Below are 5,771 nucleotides of genomic sequence, written 5' to 3'. Positions count from 1 at the left end.
GGGAGAACAACACAAAAGACAAACACACAGACTGGAGTCCTGACATAAAAAATGTTTCAGTCAATACCAAATTTAATGTTGTGTTTCAAAACCAAGCGGTTGACAGGATCTAAGATTTTTTTGGATTTTGGTTTGTTTAGTGTAAGCTACATGCAGATCATTTTTTAACAGTACATGAAGAAGTACAAAAACTATGATTACACATAAGTAGATTAATTCTGCAGGCAAAAAAGAAATTGATTTAGGTTTAGGATCCATTTGGAGATAACAACCCACTGAGCGTACTAGTAGGTAGGAGGCACAATCTGAAGCCCTCCTATGGGACTGATAATCACTAATAACAACCATTTAATGGAATGGTGACACCTATATTTGCGATTTAATGGGATGGTAGCACATGCACATATATATATAAAATTTATATATCAACTAAAAATATTTTTTTTAGTACTGAAAATTAAAATTTCAAATATAAATTGGAAATAAAAAATCTATAGCTTGTAAGTAGAAGTTGATTTAGATAAGACTCCAGGGGGTTCCTGTAGTAAACCTGCCTCTTTAATGCATAAATAAATAAAATAAAACAATACTCTAAATTTTAAATAATCTGTTCTACTTTCTCTCTCCTCTGTGTCACTGAGCAGTGCTGCAGCGGCCAAATATTTAGTTTATTCGCCTTCACAGGTTGATGATTTTGTTGATGGGGTTGCTAGTTTTCTGAAGGGTGCCTTCGACAATGTAGCCCATTTAGAGAAGAAGAACTTAAAACAGAAAGCTGGCTCCTGGTTAAATGCAGGGCTACACACTTTGAAGCAAAATGTTAGGAAATTCTTAAAAAAATTTGCTCTCTACATGACTATAGGAATCCTACCTAGTCTGGAAAAACTGTTTTCTTGTGTATAAAATGACCCTTCGTAAAGCAACAGCAGCATATTTCTCATCATTAATAGGGGAGAATAAAAATAATCCTAGTTCTTTATAGTACAGTTTCCAAACTTAGCCAGGGCAATAGCTATGTTGAGCCATTCATTCCCCTTGTTTTTAGCAGCAATGATTTTATGGTATTCTTTAATAATAACATTAATTCCAATAAAGATAAAATAATTGACATCCATCTACATATGATTGGCTTATCTATGGAAGGTCATTATAGAATCTGAACTGGGTTAAGACTGCTTTCATCCAGTTAAACTTTCAAAGTTCAAAAGTGCAAAACTACTATCTTCATCTAGGCCTTAAACTTTCATGTTAGACCCAGTTCCAACGAGTTTATTGAAGGGAGTATTCACTCTGATTTCCTCCTCCATTTTAGAGGTGATTAAACTATCTCTGTTACAGGGATATGTATCTCAGGCTTTTAAGGTAGCTGTAATTAAACCTATAATTAAGACACCATCTCTTTACCTAGATGACTTGGTCAATTATAAACCTATATCTAATCTTCCTTTTTTATCTAAAATTCTTGAGAAATATTTGTTAAACAAGTATTTGACCACTCACGCCACAATTAAGGTTTTTAAAAATTGTAATCTGGTTTTAGAGCTCTTCATATCACTGAAACAGCTATGGCTAAATTCCCTAATGATATTTTCATGGCCTCAGATAATATACTTGTATGTGTATTTTTCCTGTTAGAGTTCAGTGCTGCATTTTATACAGTTAATAATAATATGCTATTAGAAAATTTACTTGAATATTTAGTAGGAATTAAGGGAACTGCACTAAGCTGAATTAAATCGTATCTATCTAACAGATTTCCGTTTTTTCTCGTTGTCATGAAACAGGACAGAAGGGCCCAGAATTCAAGGTGAGACAGAAAGTGGGAGAATTCAAAGCATTTGCTTAACACAGGAGAGGGCTGTGGATCTGTGGTATCAATGGCCAGGGTGGGGCGCCACCCATCACTGGAAGCTGTAGTTGTAGAAAAACACAGATTAGTGATCATGATAATCAGAGGATGAGTATGCATGTGGGTCACTAACCTGGTTTAACAGTTCAGTCAATCTCCAGAGAAAGTTGTAGGATCCAGCCGGTGGGCTGCAAACGGGATGAGGCGGGTGCCGCTCAGAGTGTCCCAGATGCTGCAGCCCTGAAGAACCTGCAGGAGTCTGAGCCAGGTCAGGGAAACAGAACAGGAAGGCTCAGAGGTCCAGGAGTCCAAAGCCCAGGTAGGTATACCGATCAGAATAGCAACAGGCTGGTCCAGGGTTCCAGGCATTCACAGACAGTTAGGGCATAACATTCAGATGGGAACAGGCCCTAGAAAAGTTCTTGGGGGTGCACATCACGGACAACCTCACCTGGACTGTAAACACTTCATCTCTAGTGAAGAGGGCACAGAAGCGCTTGTACTTCCTGCGGAGGATGAGGAGGGCCCGCCTGCCCCCCCCCATCCTCACAACCTTCTCCAGAAGCACCATAGAGAGCGTTCTGACCAGCTGTCTCTCTCTGTGGTGTGGAGGCTGCAGAGCCTCCAACTGGAAGAACGTGAGGAGGGTGGTGAGGACAGCAGAAGGAATCATTGGGGCTCCTCTTCCCTCCATTAAGGACATTTCATCACAGCGCTGTGTGTCCCGAGCCCGTAATATCATCAAAGACCCCTCACACCCCCACCATGGACTGTTCTCCCTGCTGCCCTCTGGGAAGAGGTTCCGCAGCATCCGCTGCAGATCCACCAGGTTCTGCAACAGCTTCTTCCCCACTGCCATCAGACTGTTGAACCTTTGATCCACAAACCGAACTCTGCACCTATTGCACATTATCGGGCATCAATGCTGCTGAACGTTTAACTTTTAGCCCTTTAAGTTCATCTCATTTCTATTCTCAATAACGCATTTTTTGCACAAATGCCTATTTGCACTGAACCACTGCAACTTGCACACTGTCTTTATCCTCTGCACTGTTTACACTTTGAACACTGCTGCACTTTTTGTATAACTCGTGCCATTTGAAATATCAATGCAATGCTCATAAGCTGTATGTAACGCAATTTCGTTCTGTATGCACTCTGTGCATACAAAATGACAAATAAAGAAGTCTAAGTCTAGAACAAGTCAAATATGTCAAATATTATCCTGGGGTGATACTGAGAAACTAGTCCATGCATTTGTTACTTCAAGGCTGGACTATTGTAATTCTTTACTATCAGGAAGTCCACAAACTGTAGTTAAAAGCCTTCAGCTGATCCAAAATGCTGCAGCCAGAGTCCTGATGAAAATTAAAAAGAGAGATCATATCTCTCCTATCCTGGCTTCATCATTTACATCAGAGATCTGATTGTTCCTTATGTTCCTAACAGAGCTTTTAATTCAATCTGCAGGTTTAATGGTGGTTCCTAGAATTTCCATAGGAAGAATGGGAGGCAGATTTTTTCAGGCTCCTCTCCTGTGGAGCCGACTACCAGTTTTAGTCAGCAAGGCAATAACCCTGTCTAATTTCAAGCCGAGGCTTAAAACATTTTCCTTTTTGATAGAGTTTATAGTTAGAGTGGCTCAGGTTATCCATAGCTATCTATAGTTAGTCTGCTATAGGCCATATGTTCATCATTCTGATTCATTATATTACTATTCTCCGATTCTGCAGTAATTGTCTGTTTTTTCTCACCATAATAGCTTCATCTGGTCGGTTCCTGTTTAACTGTTACTCCATCCTGGAGCAAAATATCAGCTGTGCTGCTGCTATCAACACATTTGTTTATGGATGATGGAGCTTGGCCTGTTTTTCAGTGTAGTTATGTTTCTCTTACTGTGACTAACTGTATGTGCTCTCTTTCATCCTCTGACATGTGTGCTGGCTTGGACTTTGTCTTCCTGTGTGTTTCTGGAACACGGAATAGGGCCAGTGGAGCTGGTTGACCGTTACTTTTTTCCTTAGATAGAAAACGTTGAACCCACCCACTATATGATCTGGTTGTCTCTGTAAAGTTCCTTGAGATGACATGTGTTCTGAATTGGCGCTATATAAATAAACTGAACTGAACTGAAAATGTATTTTGTGGAAAGGCAACAATTTGACCAAATACATAGTTTTAAGAAAACCATGGTACAAAAATGTTTGTACCATGGTTTTTATTTTTATATCAAATATTGTCCAGCACCCACTCCAGGGAAGCTAAAGCTCGGTTTATGCTTGAGGAAAAACATGGTGATTGAGCAATGGCTCCTACTAGTGTGATTTGCCAATATAAATACCTAGAGACATCCTGTGAATTAGCTCATGAGTAACACCAATATCAACAGATTCTGGAAAAATTCTTGCAAATACATTACTGTCTCTCTTAGAAAGCAGGAATAGGCTTTGAGAAAGTTCTAAAAGTCTGTTTCTACTTCCTTGTGTAGTGTTATGTTGTCAGCTGTCTATTTCTGCTGAACATGTCCCCTATTGAGCTGGTCAAATGGGGGAAAGACACAGAGTGTATAAGGCATGGTATTATGTAAGTCATATGAGGAGGAATCCACCACCAGGTTCTCTCCAATTAACCCCTTCCCAAGGCCTGTCTCTAGGTTGAGGTCTCGGCTCTCTGTACTGGGCAACATCCTGTTCCTTGCATCCACTGCATGAGCAGTCTGCTTTTTAGACAGGCATAGCCAGCATTATAGGACCCTTCCCACATACTCTACCTAAAGTAATTACTCCTACTATCTGGTAAGCAATACAGAGTTCTTAGGGGTGTACTGAATCATTTCATTAACTCTTTTGTGCCCACCATAAGTAGAATTAACATAATTCCTGGAGTATTTAGTGAAAATGTGCATTAATATCACGGCGTCTTTGTCATTCATTGTTTTTCTTTTTTACTGTGTTGTCAATATTTTTTTTTAATCATCTGTGTGGGATGCAAAATTGAGTGTGCTCAAAATTAGTGGTTTGTGTATCATAGATATGTGCAATATGTATGAGTTATGTTATTAGCCCATGGCAGTTTTTTATTTGTGCAGCATGGAGTTCAAAGACAAATCTCCCAAGAGAGACAATAAAGTGTATTGTGTTGAAATCACAAATTGGCTTAACTGAAAGGCAACTGCACTTTTGCTAAGTTCTTCTAAGACGTGTTGACACCTATCCAGGAGTCTTTGTCAGTTCTGTTGGTTCCCATCAATCTCTTGTTGGAGTGCTGATGTATTTAAGCAGCATACAGTAGACATCTATCCTTCTGAACACATTCCAAGTCAGATTCAAATCACATAGCCACCCCTTGTACTTCTTGATTGCGTCCTAATGTGTTTCAAAAATCAGAAGGACTTTTTTAAACAACTTTTTGTCTGACCTATCACCAGGAGCCTGTTTGCCTTTGGAGACTCTACGAAGCACATTTAAGTTCCCAAAAACATAGCCTCTGGGATCATTTCAGCAAGGAAACCCCTAGATTGTGGTTCGAGTGGTGGACACTAGAAGGCTTAAGCCAACCCTCCATAACCCCACCACAACAGTTCCACTGTTGTTCAGCCAAGACCAAGAGGACCTAAACGTATCTCAGTAAAGATAAATGCAGACACTGACTTTACAATTGCACACTCAGGGTTTGTAAACTATGGAAGTGAATTGTTACCATATTTCAAATGAAAAAGCATTTCCAGAAATGCTTTTTAATTTTAAGAATGTGGCGGCATTATTTGACTCATAGATTAGTAATCAATCATCCTATTTGCATGTTAATTTTCTTCTTTAAGCCTGCTCATTCTTTTACTTAATTAAAATTAAAAAGAAAAAGACATTTGAGATTTATTTTTTCAAAATATACCCCAGCAAATACATACCAAAATTCAATTTGA

This window comes from Cyprinodon variegatus, unplaced genomic scaffold (genome assembly GCF_000732505.1).
Source record: "Cyprinodon variegatus isolate N-32 unplaced genomic scaffold, C_variegatus-1.0 Scaffold644, whole genome shotgun sequence".
Taxonomy (NCBI): Eukaryota; Metazoa; Chordata; class Actinopteri; order Cyprinodontiformes; family Cyprinodontidae; genus Cyprinodon; species Cyprinodon variegatus.
The sequence above is the reverse complement of the archived record's forward strand: the minus strand, read 5'-3'. Positions refer to the sequence as shown.